The sequence below is a fragment of the Parasteatoda tepidariorum genome, chromosome 9, assembly GCF_043381705.1.
Source record: "Parasteatoda tepidariorum isolate YZ-2023 chromosome 9, CAS_Ptep_4.0, whole genome shotgun sequence".
Taxonomy (NCBI): Eukaryota; Metazoa; Arthropoda; class Arachnida; order Araneae; family Theridiidae; genus Parasteatoda; species Parasteatoda tepidariorum.
Window position 1 is genome coordinate 20,553,404 of NC_092212.1, and position 20,651 is coordinate 20,574,054.

The following is a 20,651-nucleotide window of genomic DNA, read 5'->3' on the forward strand; positions in this document are numbered from 1 at the left end:
GATTTGAAGCAATATTTATCGTTTTATTTGAGGGGAACATTTATTTATTTATTCATACATTTATCTATAATCGATTTGATTATATTCTCGATCATATTGTGCACGAATAAAATGTTTTGCTATGCGACGTTGGTAATATCGCATATAATATTTGCGTTGGTTTATTTTTTTTATTATTAACAAAAAGACAAAACAAACCATAAATTATAAATATTTTTTAAATCTGTAACAAAAACATAATTCTTAATGAATGTTAAATTTAGCTCCAATTTTAAAACACGTCGCATTCATAAGAAAATGTTATTCTTAGCTTGTGGTAAGTTCTCATTCCTAATTTGTTGACTTGGGTATCGGTAAAGTTAAACTTTCGTGTATTTTCAGCGATAGGCTGTAGGTCGACATTTCTGCTAAATTTATATTATTATAATATTTTTTTCAATTATGACAACTACTCTATGTTATGAAATACGTTATGAAATTTTGAAGTTCACCTAATTTAGTTTTAGTCGAACATGCATTTTTGGTTTTTAAAGTTAAGATAATTAGATTCGAAAAAAAAATTGATGAATATTAGAATCGAATCAATAATTATCGCTCCCCTTTTCTGTAAGTGAATATGTTTCGGTTTAAAATTATTTGATTCCAATTATTTTCCCTATAAGACCATACAGAAAAAAAATGTTTAGCTTTATGTCACCATAAACATCACATTTAATGTTCATATTGATTTATTATCATAATTCGTTGATTTTCAAAGAAAAACATTAACTATAACAGTATAGTATAAGGTATGCAAACGAAACACGTCAGCTTTAAACCAATGTTAGGTTAGCTATAACTTTTAAGCAAGATACATTTAACAATAAATACTATATTTATGCAAAAATTATCTATTTGATTTATTGCATGCGTTAAGATTCCGTATGTCTTCTGTATATGGTCATGTGTTATATCATGTTTTTTTGTATTATGTAGATAATTAAACTTCATGATTTTTTGAATTAAAGAGTTTGGATTAGCATAACTTTTTTTTGTATTATGGAGATAAGTTAAATTCATCATTTTTTGAATCAAAGAGTTTGGATTAGCATAACTTTTTTTTTGTTNTATCATGTTTTTTTGTATAATGTAGATAAATAAACTTCATGATTTTTTGAATTAAAGAGTTTGGATTAGCATAACTTTTTTTTTGTATTATGGAGATAAGTTAAATTCATCATTTTTTGAATCAAAGAGTTTGGATTAGCATAACTTTTTTTTTGTTTTATGGAGATAAATTAAATTCAGGATTTTTTGAAATAAGGAGTTTGGATTAGCATAAGCTTTTTTTGAATTATGGAGATAAATTAAATTCATGATTTTGATGATCATGATTCACAATTATGAACGGGATACCGAAGGCTCCCGTTCGCACAAACATGAGTCCAGCGCCCTGCCAACTAGGCTATTTCGGCTACTAGGTTGGCTACATAATTCCCATTATATATCTCATTTTCTTATTTAATTGATAGCAAAATATAAAGTTGTAAGGAGTAATGTTATTTCAAGGAACATCGTACTAAAATTGGTTTATAGATAATACAAAAAATAATTAAATCAATTAAAAAATGCATAAATATAGGAAACCTCGACTGAATTAAACCATACAAAATGTTTTCAAAAACCTCATTTCCTCTGGAAAATGTATTATCAAATAATCGTAATATTTCTCGCATTAAATTCTTATCACAGCATTAATTAATATTCTTATTTAAGCGTAAAAAATTAAGTCTTATCTGCTTTTCGATCCTATGAAATTTCTTAAAGGTTTTTTTTTATTAGTTGAGTAAAATAGATGAACAAGCACGATTATCTGAATCTCTAGCGTAAATTTTAATTTGTTCTTTCTAATATATAACACCTGAGCCAAACAAAATTTTTAATTATTCTGTAGGTTCATTATATTTAAACTTTTGTCGAGATAAAAATACTTTAGAAAGTGATACAGTTTGTTTGACAATTGCTGTTATAAAAAAAGATAATGAGATACATATGAAACCTTTTTTTTAAGTGGAAATTTAAATTAATAAAATAATTAAGTTCCTCGCCTTGTTGAATATTAAATCGAAAAATAATTATGCACCTCGTATAATCACGTTTTGAATTTGAATATAGCTGAGTTACATTTCAAGGGCTTGGTCTGGTTTTAATCGTGAGATCATTGAACATTAGTATGCCACGTGATCATGAAGGTTACAAAACAACACTTAATAATCACTGTGTAATTATCATATTTTGATTAAACAAAAATTGATTTTGGCGAAAAATATACTCTACATAGCCACGTGACCGTAAAGCTTGCACCAACCTTTTAATAAGAAAACTTAAGGGAAAAATTGCTCCATTGGATTACTGAGAACATATACCCATATCAGCTTTTCGCCTTCAGTATTAAGCTTCGAATATGAAAAATTTATTAAAATTAAACAAATTTGAACATTCTTTCATAAACAATTTTACAAAAATCTAATAATTTCTAATAGAAATATATCATATTTTAGTCGTATCTTTAAATCGTTCGTTGTAGTAACATTTTATACTAAATGAAATTGTTATTGAAACAAAACGAAGTGAACGAAATTGTTATTGAAACAAAAATATGGACTTTTTTAAGAAAAGTGTGCTTCCTTAAGCGTTGTTCTTTTTTAACCTAAGTATAGTCGAGATGCATGTTCTCTATTAAACATTAATAATTTAGAAATATATAAATAGATATGGAAAAGTACATTAAAACATCGCTGTAACGTGTACTGCGTATTACAAAAAGCCCGCTATTACGGAAAGTTTCCGTGTTACCTTCAAAATATTAAAGGCATAAAAACTGTAAGTTCATTAAAAATTTAAAATTTTTTTTTATGGAAATGCATTTTTTTACTGATTAATAAGAAAAAATACGCAACACGTTAATACACAAAATTATACGTAAAACGGCAATATGAAAAAAAGTTTTTATTTATGTCTTGAATCAAGCAGAAAAGTTAAAAACAAGCATTATTTCACCTTATTTTATTCTCCCAATCTTAATCCTTTATGTTAATAAAGCAAATAAATGTGTTTAACCTCCGTACCAGTACCTTCTTCCTTACGAAAGAAAGTAAAAAAAATTTCCTGAATCCTGTCATACACTTCAAATAAATATTCCCTTTGTTAGCTACATACGTCCAATTAAATATCTCCTTTTTCTTATTGACAGTTAACTATATCAAAGTTGTAAGGAGTACTGTAATTGTAAGGAGCATCTCACTAAGATTGACTTCATAGATGATACCAAAAAATAATTAAATCAGCAAATAAAATATATAAATATAGGAACTCTCAACTTAATTAAAACCCACACCATAACATTTTAAAAGAATATTTTCCTCTGAAAGAAGAGGGTGTAATATTTTTCGGATTAAATTTTTACCTCAGAATTACATAATCGTTTTATTTAAACGCAAAAACTTAAGTCTTATATACTTTTTATTCAATAACGTTTCTTGAATGCTATTTTTTATTAGTTGAGTAAAATAAATTAACAATCGCGGCTATATTGCAAGCGTAATTTTCATTTTGTTAGTTTCTTGTTTTTGAAACCTGATCCGTAACTTATTTGCAGTAATCAAGAAGTTCAAAACCGCTTAGAAAACAAAAACTTTGCGTCCTGAGTAAATTTTAGTGTCTCGTAAATTTCATTCTGATACTTATGAGTCATCAAAATATCTCTTAACTCATTATTCACGGTCATTAGGAAATTTTTTTAGTTACATATTTTAATTATGAATTAATTATAAGGTAAAAAGGCAGTTTTAAAATTTAAAAGCTTTTCTTTGAATTCTTTTTTTAAATTCTTTTTTTAAATTTCGCTGCAGGCTATTAGAGCATTGTAAAATTTATAACAAAATGAAAAAAAGAGAAATTTTGCAAAATAATTTTAATTAGTTTCATTACCTCGGGTGTATATTTTATGAAATCTATAGACACATGCTTCGATGGATATCAATATAAGTATTTTTTTATACAAATTTATTTTTATCTATAGTCTATTATTTTTATAATAATTTTTTAATAAAATTTACTTCCGGTATGGAAGTAGAACAAAAGGTAGAGAAGTTTTATAATTATTATCTACATAAATGCGGTATTTTTTCCGACATAGTTTTAATGTTTTTGTTTTTTGTGTTTATCTAAGTTAATATAACTACGCTTAAGTTAATATAACTAATAGCTTAGAAGTTGTAAAGATTTTGTTTATAAAAAGCTTAACTTTTGCCTAAGGCATGTATACGCCTGAAGCCTTCCTAATGTCAAAACTATTAGTTTTATCAAAGTACAGTTTTATCTACAAATATTCCATTCAGTATTTAAACTGCATTCGAGACAACATCTTACTAGTTTACATACCAACATAGTTTAGATATACATTTATGAATAAAAATCTTATGACATCAAAAATATCTACTTTTTCGACCTGATTTCTAAACTACTCATTAAAAATACATAGGAAACAATACCTCACTTGTCTGGACAGCAATGTTTAAGTTCTTTTCCTCTTTGATAGTATTTACCACACTTAATTTAGGTGGGCTCCTAAGGTTTTCCAGAGTAGCAAATATCAGATATCCATATTAGATATAGCAATTTTAGATATCCATATTTTCAGATAGCCATATAGAGAAGCAAATTTCAGATATCTATAAAAACTAAGTACAGTTTTTCCTTGATTATTCCTGCATTTAACTTCTTACACAATGGCCTGACCGTGCCGTATTTACTGACGATTTACTTGATATTTAAAATAACTGTTAGTTCTTTATTTAATTTATTATAAGCAACTATGTTTTTTTTTCATTTAGTTCAATGAAATTAGAACCTTAAAAAAAATTAGCCATTAAAGAAAACTGACCGATTCATTTAGTTAAATGTAAGAAACTAATTGACACTTAAGCTGTTTTAACAGATTTAATAAACTGTGTTTGCCTTATATAACCAGGTAGTTAGAAGATGGAATATTGTATAAATCATATTTTCTGAGAGTAACGAAAAAGTTGAACAATCAAAAATATTCCACAGAGATTTTTTATTACTGGATAAATGCATTTCTGGAGAAGCAAATTTCAGGTATCCATATTGAAACAAAGTGTAACTTTTAAAAACTATGTACAGAATTCGTATTTACTGATGATTTAACTGATATTTTAAATAAATGATAGCTCTTTATTTAATTTGCTATAAAGCAACCATGTTTTTTTCCTTATCATTTAGTGCAATGAAAATAGAATCTTAAAAAATAGTAGCCATTAAAGAAAGCTCACCAATTCAATTAGTTAAAAGTAAGAAAAAAATTAACATTTTAAATACTTTAACAGACTTAATAAACTGCGTTTGTATTATAAGACAAGGTAGTTAAAAAATGGAATATTGCATAAGTCATATTTTCTGTTAGCAACCGAAAAGTTAAACAATCAAAAATATTCCACAGAGACCTTTTATTTTAACAGCACAATAAAAAATGATGTATTCTGACTTTCTTTATATAAAACATTATATATTTATGTATATTGTCACAAAACTTAAAAAAATTCTTTTCTCGCGTAGGCAACGAAAAGGTGAAACAAACTGAACTATAGGTTGAACGGTTAAACGTGAACTGTTCATATTCACAAAATAACTTTACTTTATGTCTTTTAAATATGCTTTATAATTTCCAAAAATAATATAATAATTTAGAGCCATAGTGTGGAATTAATGGTGTTTTATAATTAACGATGGAAAAAATGCGCTTTATACTTGAAGATCAGTTTCAAATACATTGCTTATTGATTAATCATACATTTTTGTTTTAATTCCAGTCTTTTTAATGATATACATCAGCTTTAAGTATTTAAATTGGTTAAAGCTAAACAATCCAAATTGTTAATCATCATTATATTTATATTATAATACTAAAGCTTTCTTGTTGATCATTCATCTCTCGTCAAAATTCCTTTCATTTTGAACTTATTTTTCAAAGGCCATCAAAAACTTATCTATATTGAGTGTTGTTAAACATTTAGGCTTATTCATGTTTTTTTTTAATTGTCAATTTCATTGTCAAAATTGGAAATATTTATAAACATTAATTTCAATAAATTTTTATTTTAATAAATTGACATTTTTTTGCATTATGACATTTATTATCTATCCACATGTTTAATACGTACACTGTAAAAAATTCCGGATCTGTAAAAAATTCTGTACACTGCAAAAAATTCACGGTAAAAAGTACCGGCACCCTGAATGCCGGTACATTTTACCGGAACATGTAACGGAACAAAAATTCTGATGTACAGCAATTTTTGCATTAGTTACCGTAAAATCACTGAATCACTTAAATGAAATAAATATTATTGTGAAAATTACGGCATAATATTTCACAATAAAAATGCATTTTATGGATGATGCATTCAAAGTGCCGATACTCTATACCGTAATTTGATCCGGACTTTTTTGCAAAATAGTTGGTGGATAATTAAATTAAACAGTAAAGATTTTTTAATAATAAATATGCATGAAATAATAAAGAAATAGTTCAACATCATTATTTTTACCAGAGAAAGTATATCTGCGAAACACTTTTCAAATGATTTTGAACAGCAGTACGCACGTATGCCATTTTTCACAAACAATACGTAAGCATACGTCATTCTCTGACAATCAGTTCTAATTCTCTCATTAGATCTCTATTTTTTATGTATTCCAAAAAAAAAATTACGTTTTTGATCATCTCAAATATTTTTAATTAGCACATATTCAAAAAACCTAAATATCTGTCTTTCTAATCGCAATTTTTGATTTGGAGTAAATTTTCTCAAAATGTTGTATAGAATTTATTGCCATGAATGAGTTTAAAAAAATTTTTAGAAAAATTATCTCAAAACTCGAAAAAATTCGCTTTTCTTTTACTTCCCTAATGAAACTTCTAATTACTATACGATCATTTTTATTTTTTGATAATAAACGTATTATTACATCAAAATTAAAAAGTTTCAACTAAAATATTCTGAATTTTGCGCAGTATAATCACAGATTTAATTTTTGAAAATGTATACCCATAATTTTGCGTACTTACAAATGCAACTTTATCTTTTGCTTTTAACTTTATGCATATTTAGGTTAATATAAAAATTTTTTAAATGTTTTTCAGCCGGAGATTAACTAATATTTCAGAAAATATATCTATATAATTTTTAATATAGCTTATATGTTCTAAATGATCGTTTTATTTCTTATTACTTTAATTGCTCCCATTGACAGAATACGTTACAGCATAAGAATACGCAGCTTATTAAGAAGAAAATTTACTGTTTAATAATTGTAAATCGTTAATTAATCATCTTTATTAAAAATATTCAATTATAAGATAATATTATGCTATTACTTTGAAGTACAGTAAAGTCGCATCGCTTTTGCTTTTAATCCTTCAATATATATCCCTCAATACATAATACTTCAATATAATCCTTCCTATTATTTTCTCATCTCATCTTCATTAAAAGTAAAAAATATTATTTAGATAAGAGGATAATTAAATCTTACTATCAATTCCGTAAAATAATTTACCTATAAATACTATTATAACTTTCAGTAATTTTATTTTTAAAACAAAGATAGAGTCGGTTCGTCTCTACTTATTAAAGGTTATAATCATGTGATTTTTCGGTCCCATGAGATGAGAAAATCATGCTATTACTTCACAATTAAAACATACCGGTTTTAGTTCTAATCCCTTATTCTAAAAATGATCAAAAGCGAAAATATTATATAATAAATAATAATATTTAGAAGAGAAATACAGTTAAGTAATCTATAAGTAATTTACTGGTAAATACTATTACAACTTTTAATAATTTTATTTTTTAGACAACCAGAGATTTGGATCATCTGTATTTACTGAAGATTATATCATGTGATTTTTCTGTCCAAACAAAACGGGCGAAACGGTACGATATAAAGCAGGATTTAATCTATAATATTTGAATTAATAATAAAAATTAAAATTCCACTTTGCGTTTTTTAGTTTAATTGAGAAATGAAAAAAATAATGTGCAGCGTAGGAAAACGATATTCAAATATGAGATTTATTTATTAAGTTTGTGATATTCTTTAAATACATTTTAAAGAAAATGCAAATAGAATATCCTGTTCGTAAATATAAACGAAACTTTTTAAGAACTTATCAGAATAATTAGAGAAATAAAGTATTTAAACGTCTGTAAAACAAATATTTGTAAACGAAGTAATTACACAGAGCAAAAATATTTAACTTTTTTCGAGCATAGAAGAAACAACATTACTCTAATGATCTTATTTACATTTCTCGGAGAAACTACTCAAACAGAAGGAGAGGAATAAATTGCCTTACGTGAGAGATTTGCCACTGAGATAATTTTCAATTTCCCTCAACGTTTACAATTTTTGTTGTTCTTTTGGTTTGATAAAATGACTAACATTTAGATGATGAAATTCACTGAAAATTTTGTTTCCTTCAAAATTTCTTCATCTTTAAAAAAGACTTTCTGCGTGAATAATAAATATCTTTAATATGAAACTTCAGCTAACGCTATACATTTTAGTTAAATTTAAAATTGTTTTCTTTGTTATTATGATTATAAGTAAAAATAAAAATGTTTAAAATTCCATTTCTTGATAAAGTTTTTTATGAATAATTGACGAAATATACTTCTAAATTATTCTATAAAGAAATGTTTTCTAATATATTTTATATTCGAGAAAGAAAAAGTTAATTCAAAATAGAATTTTTTTCTTCAGCAATATTAAATAGTTTATTCAACTATACCAAATGGATTTTGCGCTTAACTGCAAACCCTTCTATTTCTACATGTATACATATTGCAAGACATGCATCATACGGTGTTAGAATTTTAACTCAAAAATTGTGGTAAAATAACTGGCAGCAATCTTACCATCTAATTGATGGTAAGGAACGTTTTTTAATCTTTATGGTTTTGAAACTGTTTACAACTAGTATGGTTAAAAAATCATGAATAAAAAAGTATACGGTTTCTTAACCATTTACAACTAGCATGGTTTCAAAAAAATGAAACAGAAATTTAACTGGATGTCGGATGTTGTTTGGAAGCTTTATGATGCTGCCATCTATGCGTGAAAGAGAATATCGTATACAAATAGCTCAGGATCAGAAATCGGGGTGTGCAAGACACTGGAAACTCGTTATGTGTTGAAGGGAATGGAGGAAAGATTATAGTGACAATGCTGGGATTTAATCCCCCATTCTGTCAATCTTGAGATCAATAGATTAGCCCTTTCGGCTATCTACCCACCCTCAAGGAACGAAGTGGCTTCATTAGGATGGCCTAGTTGGTGAGATAAAATTCTTGTTACTTAACCGTATTAGGTGAGAGCAGTTAGTAAACGATTTTTCTCACAGTTAACAGTTTGAATACCATCTTATTTACAGTTATTTGACCGTTTTGTTTGAATATGGTAAAATAGCAATTAAATAAATTGTTATTTGACAATTTTTTTCCGAGAAATTTCTAACAGTGTACTTACATGAGAATGCTTAGATTTCTACACACATATTTCTTCTTCTTCAGCACGACAGCCCCTTACAGGCCCTGGCTGCCTCAACCACACGTAGCCTTCAACGCCTCCTGTCCATGGCGATTTTTTTCCAGTTGTTTATCTTTAATACTTTTAGATCTTTAGTAGTGTCATCCAGCCATCTAGTTGGATGTCTTCCTCTAGCCCAAGATCCCGAAGGATTTTTAAAGGTGGCGATTCAGACTGCATTATTTTCCGGACCTCTCCAGATATAGCCAAGCCAACTCAATCTATTGCTTCGGATGACCTGCACTATCTGTGGCTGTCCATAGAGTCTATATAATTCAAAGTCTTATCTGATTCTCCAACAGCCTCTTTACTGTTCTGGGCCAAAAATATTTTTAAGAATCTTCCTTTCAAAAATACCAAGAGTACGCTTGAGTGTCTGCGTTTATTGTCCATGTTTCACTTGCATAACACACATATTTATACGCATTTATTACCTCGTGTGTGCATGCGTTCATGCGCGTATACCTGAAGGACTATATTCACGCTTGCACCGTGTAAACATTTGTTTATGCACACATACTTCATGGAGGAAAAAATTCTGGAAAAATTACCGTACTCTACAGTAATGACATTTCTCATAAAATAAATCATAATCTATCACACATAAATCATGCATACATACATGCACTATACAACATGCCTAGACATACATTTAGCATTAATCTTACATGCAACAATACCTTCACATATAATTTTGATGCTATTTTATATATAGTAAAGAAATATTAAATCCGGTAAATAGCGCAGTTTAAAGATATCCACTTTTAATTTTCGACAATTAAGTATTCGCCCCAAATATATACTATTTGAAGTTATTCGTCCATTTAAATTACAGTTATATTCACGGGACTGATTCGAAAATCGATGCCCGGGCATTTGTGTAGGAATTCCCAATCAACTTGTATCCAGGAAATTTCGTCTCTTATCGGTCAGTGATCAAAGTGAGCGATAGACTAGATTAGGAACGATGTGTTGCCGGTGAGTGGAGGCAAATGCCAGTCATCATCCAATGAGTGTATGCAATTAGGACATATGCGGTAAAGCAAAAAAAAAACGCAGTATTTTACTATTCTGGTTCGAACTTTCGATAAATATTAAAGAATTACTTGAACAATAGGCCAATCAATAGTACGTTAAACTAGTACTTTAAAGAAAAATTTTTATGCCTCTTCAAATGCATATCTTAAAGCATAACATTCAAACGATGTGTCATGTTGAAATTTGTATATCATATTTTCTAACATTTAAAAACTAAATTATAATCTTACTTAATCCTTTTCAATATATTAATAAAAATTACTAATATAATCGGTAATCTTTTAATACCACAAATAAACCTGTGATGTTGCTACATCACACGCGCGTCGATATTTCACTCCTCAATAGTTTTTTTCAGTTTTCATTCATTTAACCACAATAGCCTTGTACTAAATTTAAATTGATCAATTTATTTTTTCATATCGATTATTCCCACCATAACTTTAACCGAGTAGCGCTTTGCTCCTTCCCGCGTGCCTTCTTGGTGTCAGTTGAGGAAGCCACCGTGAGAAAGAAGCGTGACTCTCGACTTAATAACTTCCAGGCACTTGCCTTTACTTTATATTAATTTGAATCCCCCGTTTTTTACAAACAATTCCAGCCTTTTCCGGCTGGAAAGGAACTACTTTAACTCTCCAAAGATCAGGATCAAGAACCTGTTAATAGAGTGAAATTAAAACGTGAACAATCAAAGGAGCCACCTGCATCCCTGAACCCATGAGGAAAGTGAAATAAAAGTTTTTAACATTTCCTGAAATGAACTAGCTTCAATTATTCATTTATCCATACAGAATCTGACCACCAGAGCCTGGAGATTCTTCTGGAACGAAGGATCAGGTAACTCATTTGAACACTGTTTTTTTAACTAATACGATCACCTTTGATGTCTTCATTCATTTATGTTATGTACTGCTATAGATCCTTAAATACTTATTCCTATGATGTTAATTAATCCCTTAAATTAAAAATTGTAATGATTTATTTTTATTCTAAATTATTTAAATCATAACAATACTATGAAACCTGACTTGAATGCAGAGAAAAATCTATTTTTAGGGATTCTCTCGACTTCTGCCTAACATGGAACTTGAAAACCGTTATATGGTTGCTAGTGTTTTGAATTCATTAAAATTCGTTATTATTTTTCATATTTCCCTTTCTACCAACACCTTTGAATGCGTAAGACTAAGAAAAAAGATTCTTGGCAATAAATTAAATCAATTAATAGCTAATACATGTATAATGGCAAGTTGGTGTGTTTGTTGTAGTAGGTGATATAATTGAAGTAGATTACAGATCATTATCATAATAAAACTTTGGCTAAATAGTAGTTGCAGATCTCGAAATACAAACTTAAAAGAATATTATAAAGGAGATCACAAATTTAGCATAATAATATCAAAAGGGACAAGGCATGGGAGTCCCCCATGACCTACCTAGTCAAAAGCCATATTAAAAGTAGTATTTAATCAACGTTTTTTAGTACAGGGGAGATCCATTATGGAATCATTATCGAAAAAGGACACTGCCAAAAAAAAAAGCCAATTCAGACAATCTCATGATATCTCATGTTAATATTAAAATAATTAAGATGTTTTAATAATTATTTTAACTTTGATTTTGATTAATTCTTGTTATTTATCAATCCGAAAAAAATATTTTGAAATACTCCAAAAGTATGAATTTTAAGCTAAATTAATTCCACGACTATCAGACACCGAATGGAAGTAAAAGTAAATCGAAGAAATGCAGAAGAACAGACAAAGACCGATTTTCATATCACCAACAAACGTTTAAAATAAAACGAAATTCTATCTTATTTATCTTTGATATACGCGTGCTTGATGGTTAGTTTCTAAATAACTAGCTCTGATGATTAACACCAGGGGGAAAATGTGCTACATTTATACAAATACTTGATTTAGCCTTATTCGGGACAGAGGATTTCAAATTTCAAATTAGTTTTGTTCCTAAAGCAACAGATTTTTTTTAATGAAATTTTAGACTATTTTTTGTCGAAATGCACAAGTTCACTTACATTTATTTTACAATTATTCTAAAATATATTTTAATGATCACAGTCAACTTAAATGAGATGGTAAAAACAACTTTTTCATTTATTATACCATTCATATTTATTCCTATTTAAATTAATCAATTTTGAAACGAAAGTGAAATATCTTTGCCTATGAAAATAACCAATTAAAATATTTTTATTTAAGAAAAAAGACTAGCCGACCAGCCAGCGTAGGGATCAGGGAACTAGCCTTGCATTAGAAAGGTTCTGGGTTCGAATCCCGGGCAACGCAAGCTTTCCTTCTTTGTACTATCTGTCCTTAATGTGAGAGATAATGTTGGCCCCCCTAATATGATGCCCCTGAAAGAGTGACCAACAAATTTACCCTTCAGATGCCTGTAAAACGAAAGGTCATACTTAGGGTGGGAGTTGGAAGAAAAAAAAACACTATGTTTATAATTAAATTGCGAAATTTACTGAAAACATTTCTTTTAATTTCAACACAGCTTTTATTAAATCACATTCAGATCTATAATGAAGAAATCTTGAAAATCGAACCACTTTCCAACTAGCCAGTGCACTCAAATCGCTTTTTGCAACACTATGCCTGGGGGATAATGAAGTTTTCATTGGTATCATTATAGCTGCAGAAAGACTTTATCACTAAATAGAATAGTTTGTTAGTCCAAATTTTTATTAACTTCCGAATGACTTAAGTACTATAATTTCAACTGCAGCTCTGTGTCTGAGAACAATATAAGTTTTATTGATTTTCTGACCACCACAAGTAGAATTTGTTTCTGTTATCGTTTCTCATCGTTGCTAAATATTTTGACTACTTTTTTACTAGCTAGCGAGTTTAAATTTTAAATAGAGTTCTGTGTTATATGACAATACAAGTATCAATCGTTTTCTGAACGGCGCTTAACTGCTCTTTTAGCTATTTCAACGTCTAAGAAAACTTGATGTGCATTGAAATTTCAATCCCCTTCCAATAAGTTATCAAGCTCAAAATTCCAACTAGTGCCTGATGCTACTCCAATTTAATAAATATTGTTTTTCAAATAATGCAAATAAAATTTAGGTCGATATTATCACTGCTTTATTTGTCAAAATTTAAGTAGAAATTCAAAGAAACTTTCAAGAATAAAACTGAAATGAAAGTTTTAAAAACTCGTTGGTTGCGGGTTCGAATCCCACTCAGAGCATGGATATCTCTTTCTCTCTGTGTGTGTTCTATGTCCTTTCTCCTTTGTGTGCGATTGTGTGTGAATGTGACCCGCCCTATAAATGGGTTTGTGGTTGTGTGACGTGGGCAACGCTGCTCTACCACCGGGCTTCGCCACAGGTGCCCACTGGGTAACGAGAAGAGAGAAGGCAGTTCTGGCACTTTCTGAGGCCAATGGACAATAGTTCCAAGTGACCGCCATTAAAAAAAAAAGTTTTAAAAACTTACTTCTTTAAAATATTTTAATTTTTGTCTGACTTAAAATGAGAATCAAGTCTTAACTAACATAGAGCTCATACTTTAGAGTACAAAAAAAAAATTCTATCTTTGTCGAAAAACTCCACTAACCCCTAACATATCTTTCGAAAATTCTGAGCTCTACATTTTCTGGTTTTTGGAGTCTGAAAATAAAATTGCTTCACAATAAGCTCACTTAAAAACGTAGTATTAATAAATTTTAATTTGTTTTTAAATGTATATGAAACTTTTTAAACCCGCTATTATTTTTACCCTTGCGTTTTTGATAAATTAACGTTAGAGTTTTATATTAGATTGCCTACTAATTAATGTTAATAAAAGCTGAAAATTTAAAAAAGTTGAATATCCCCCCAAGAAAATTAAATAATGATCTTGCATACTTCCACTATTCAATTTCAGTTTGTTAACAGTAACGTCGAAGTAGACATTTTATTTTTTATTTTATAACCGTTGTTGAACAGCCGACCCAATTTTAAGGGTTTACGACTACTATAATGCTCAACTCCGTAGTCTTGTAATTTTGAAACCGATAAAGAAGACAAGGGAACTACTGGAAAATTAGCCTTCGTGTAGGACTTTTTGATGGAGCAAACCCGCATTTGCGTTATATGGAGAGGGAAACCACGAGAACCTCCAACGGTTAGCCTGACGGCAAGGGGACTTTGACCCATGATCCGTCTACCACTGAGGATATTTCACGTCTGCACTGTGGTCGGAAAAAAATCCATCTTTTTAATTTACAACCTGAATACCACTCTCTTAAAACGTAACTGCATAAATTCATCTCATCGTCAGCCTTATTCAACGGCTACTTTTGGCGAAATATGTCTGCGCTTTGCGAAAGGGTACGCGTTGTATAAAATATGAGCTCTCTTTGATGTATGATTTAGAAAGGAGCTTCTGGGCATTGGTTCCTATGCAATTTTAATCCTGTTGATCTTTCTTAACTCAACTAGAAATTCGTCGCAACATTTACGCAACTTCCTGTAATATATAACGTTTCGAAACCTATACATTTCGACGAAAAATTGACTAAAAATGACGTTAAAAAACTAAAGATTGGATAGAGAAACCGATTTCAGATTTCAAATCAGTTATTCGGAAGTATCCCAGGTCTGTTAAAAAATCCCATGCGACAGAAAACCACAAAACATTTGTTCTCTAGTGATTTTTATAAAATCAGTCTTCAAAAAAACTGGAAATATATTACAATAACTGAATAATATTTAATGGAAATATAAATACCTAGAGATATAATTAATGAAAATATAATATAAATAATGTTACTGAAAAAATATAACTGGAAATATAATATGAAACAAGACAATATTTCATGAAAATTAAAGAAAAAAGGAAGCTTGGAGTGAGAAACTGCACTTTTGAAATCAATGATACTGAAGTATCTAAGATTTGTTTAAAAAAATTACCAGAAAACAAAGCATGAACAAGGCAACAGAAAGCAAAAAATGCCACAAAAAAAACCACCATTATAAAAATTATTCCCCAGTGAAAAAATATAATAAAGCTATTTAAAATTTTCTAAATTTTATTGTAACGTAGAAGATTTAAAAAAAAAATTAAGATCTGAAAGTCTAAAAAATTGCATTGTTTAGTTCAATAATACAACAGAATACTTCACAACACAATAATGCACTTATATTTACAATTCTTTTAAGGTTCTGTTATTTGTTTTATCTCGCTGTCAGTATCCATATGATTAATATCAAAATTGAATCAATTAATTACAATTACCAAGAGATATGGGGGTTAAGATAAAATTAATAACAACAATCAATCAATCTTAGGTGGCTATAAATCATTACCACTATTATTAATGGTTCTAACTGTAACTGAATTGATGCACTCACCATTCATATTTAACATTAAGTAAGCAGAATTTTAAGTGTTAAAGAAAAGATATGCAAGTTTTATCTATGTGATTATTAATCACTAAGCTTCTTTCGGAATTTTCCAGGAAAATGCCAATTTGAAGAATCAATTAATCATTTAAAACGGAAGTGATTATTACCAATACCTGATATATTGTTTTAAGAGCTAATATTGATTTTATTCCTTAAATAGTTTGATGTATGTTGTTTCACTGTATTCGTAAGATTTTAGCATGGGGTATTTTTATTGATGTTTCTTTTATGCAAAATTAAAGTTGTTGCCATAAATTAACTGATTCAATAAAGATTTGACAGTGTAATTGCTTTTAATAGCTTTTAAAAAGGGATCAACACACAGGTTAGCTTTAAAATTAAAACTCTGTTTTTAAAAAAAATAATTTTAGCCGCGTAGTTTTAAAAAAGATTTCGAGGCACTTAGATCGGTATGCAATTGCTATACGAATGTTATTTTAAAGAGCATACCAGATAAGAATTTTGATATAATTGTTTTTTTAAAAATATGAAAGTTGAAAAAGAAATATTGGAGTGCATATTGTAAATTGTAGCACAAAATAAATTATATTGATATGAAAAAGTAATTTTAACTGTTTCGAAATGATTTTGGTGTAAATATCAATAATAAATAAATAAATAAGTAATAAATGAACCTATAATTTGATCTAATACTTCTTACTTCTTATCAGTAAGATATTCAAAGTGCTTCACACAATTTTGTTTTATATAGATCTAAACTGCTTTATATATATATATATGAAATTCGTTTTCTCAGTAGGATTTCTAAATTCCTAAATTCTAATTTTAATCAAGAAGTCTGGAATGCGCTTAACTATGTATGTATTGTAGTGATATTTTTAAGCATTTTTCAGAGGAAGTAACTGAAAGTTCGTTTAGCATTTAACCACTTTATTTTATTTATTTAAGATTAAGTAGTAGTTTCAAAATAAAATCATAATTTTTTGTTTTACGCTAGAAGTCTATTGGATTTGAATACTATTTCTCAATTTTATAAATTTTTATTGAAAAGTATTACTAACCATTTTTACATGTTTTTTTTCAGATTTTAATTTTTTTTTTCTTCACGATACCTTTTATCAGATATTTATTCTGAAGCAAATGTCGAAATGGTTTTTGATCTAGCAAGTATTTTCTTTACATCACTAAACATTATATTCATAATTATATTTATTAAAATTGATGCTATTGAATATATTTGCTTTACAGGAATAACGGAATTTCAGTAAAATGTAATTTAAACGATTATTAAATTTGTTACACAATAACTTTTTATTTACATTTAAATGCGTTTACAAAAATGAGAATCATTATTATTTTTTTTAAAATCAAACATTACCCTTTTTTCAGTTAGTCTAATATACGTAAGCGGATCAATTATAAATGGGACTTTTTTCAGTAGCATCAGACGGTTTTTGTTCCCATTGTTCTAGCATCAATAGAACTTTTTCTAGTGTCTAAATAATTGTTCGACAGAGTTTAATTCTTTGTAAGTTTTTTTTAGTAACTTAAGTCATAAGTTAGCGTAACGTTCTTAATACGCATAATAATTAAATAACAATAGCTGCGAGTGCTTTCTAGGATTAAAAGACGTTGTGTACATCAATTTCTTTCATGCAAAATGCAAAATATTATTGCAAACTTTTAGAGAAAGTTAAACAACCTAACAGTCCTTGCGACATGACATGCCGATCCACAAATTGCTCTTACAACAGGAAAATGCGATACCTCATAAAGCTGTAATAACACAACAAAAGTTACTACCATTACACTGAGAAACATTTGAACATCCTCCATACAGTCTGGACTTCACATTTTTGGACTACCATATGTTTGGACCCCTTAAAAACAGATGGGGGAGAGAGATTTTCCTCCAATGAAGAAGTAGAAAATTTTGTGCGCAATTGGTCCACTACACGGCCGACTTCTTTCTATATCACCAGGATTAAAGAACTTTCCTAAACCTTGGAAAAAGTGTGTAGAAGTTCGCGGAAATTATATAGAAAATAATTTTTTTGTATTTTTTTGAAGATATGTTTTAATATTAGGTTATTAAAAAGTCGCATTTGTATTTTATCCTCCAACGTATTTATATTATATTTATTAGTTGTTCAAGAGTAACGGTAAACAGTGCGCATGCGTCGTCATTGCATGTGTTGCTATGGCGACTGCTGATGTTTGATAATTTTCTTAGAATTCTTCTTTTATTAAATTCATAATAAAAAAGGAATTCTAAAAAAATTATCAAACAGCAGCTGTCGCCGAAGCAACGTATGCGTTTTATTGTTACTCTTGAACATTTGTTAATTCAGAAAACCATTTACTTATTTTAACAGCGCCAATTTTTTGTAAAAGGGTAATTTATAAAAGGCTTTATTATTTCAATTATCTCACGTTTTAATTTGAATAGACAGACAAGTTTTTATAAATTATCTCGCATTTAATTTGAATCGACATTTGCTCTGAAAGATAAAGGTTGTATAAATATCCCTCATTTGCCATACCCTCCTTTCTCTAAATATTTTCTTTTTAGAATCATCTCCCATCCGGAATTGGCGATCAAAAGAACAAATAGAAAAAGAAAAGTGCTTCTGCTCAAATGAACACATAATTAATGATCTTATTAGTTTGAAGCCCAAAGCGATTTGTTGTCGCCAACGCAGAAAAAAAGCTTAGCACAATTTTTTTCTTGGTTAGAATAATAATATTTTTAATTCCTTCTTTCGATTACATTTCAAACAGTGCTCAAAGATATTAATCTCTTAAAAAACCTATTTATCAAACATTGGGATGAAATTAATGAAACAAATGACATTTGAAAGGAAATTATTTTTCCTTCTAAAAAAAGGAAAAAAAAAGGGGGAGAAAGAATGAGCTAAATGATTTATTTCTGTTTGCTTAAATTAATTTTGATTTAAAGATACGCAGCACTTTATGATTTTTATGCTGCATTTTTAATAGTTATACGCCAAATATCTAAATATCGAGTGTTCTAAAAGTAACAAATGATTTAAAAAATCAATAAAAAAACGGAAGGAAACAGATATGTACGGTTTGCTGCATTCTGATTCGAAAACCTTTTTTTCTTAATAAGTAATAATATTATCTACAAAATTCAACAACAAATATGAAATATCTAACAAATAAAAACTATTAAACAAAACTGCAAAATAACCACCATTTGAAGCAACGTGGGAAATGTTTCAACTAAATTACGTCCTTGCAAGTATTTCAGTTGGAATGGTTTGGAATATAGCAGAAAACAATGTTTTTTAGTTCTTCAATTAAGCCGGTGCCGAATTTCAAATGTATTTTCTTTGTAAATACTTTTGAATCTTTATGAGAATTATTCCGCGCTTGAAATAAGCAAGCGAGCCGCGATGGTTAAGTGGCTAAAGTACAGAATTGTCATTGCGATGAACTGGGGTTCAATCCCCAGTGGCGGCTTTAAGCCCACACAGCTTTAGATCAATGGGTACCAGCATTCTCTCTCAGAAATAAAACTCTCAGTTTTGATGATTTGGCAATTCTTTAGCTGTATTTTCGTTAGTTTAATAATAAATTGCGTGATTAGTGATAAAAAGCATACTCTCAAATACATGACGAAAATGTTTTCTCAACTCAAAACCTCGTCTTATTGCATTGCATGTGATTGTTAACTAGATTGACGAAACTAGGATGGAGACTAGACAATCGAAAATAAAGCGATGAATTAAGTTGAACTATCTGCAGTTGGTCATCATGCAAGAGATCTCAAGTTCAAATCCCGTTTCGGGCATAGGGATGTTACGACACTGATCCACCTATATGATGCCACCAGTAATGTTATTATTGTAAAAGATGCATTAGATAATACTATAAAAAAAATAGAATGACGAAATATATTTTAAATTTTTAAAAAAATCTTATCTTTGAAGAAAGTGATGATAGTTATTTCATCATTTAGATGACAATTTTGCTCAAAGTATATAACAGAAAATGGTCTCGTCAAGCACGAAGAAAGTTTTGCGATATTTGAGTATCGATTTTTAAAGTGAAGTAAAAGTGGCTGATGGGTAAGCTGGGTAACTATGGGCAAAATTTTAGGAAGTGATAGTACACACCCAAGCAAACAATTTTTATCAAAGAATGCATGGTCGAAAACAAAACGCAAAGGTGCTGGCGCATTTGGAAAGTTGTTTGATGCAAACGTGAAAGCTCCATTCCTGTTGCGAGTTACTGATCTGCGTTATTTGTCGCCAAGCTTTCGGCCACTGCAGGGAAAGTTCGTGATATGCCTAGTGTGTTTCGAAATGTTCGCCTATCTTTTCTTCGCCGTTGTACTGCGTGCATAGCCGCTGCCGGCCACTGTTTTGAACACTTATTGTAATCGCATACCATTAAATTTGCTTTTATAACTTAACTTCATCGTTCTTTGTGTGTTTTTGAATCATATAAGAACATAAATTTTGACGCCCTCTAGCTGTTTTGCGTTTTGTTTTCGACCATGCATTCTTTGATAAAAATTGTTTGCTTGGGTGTGTACTATCACTTC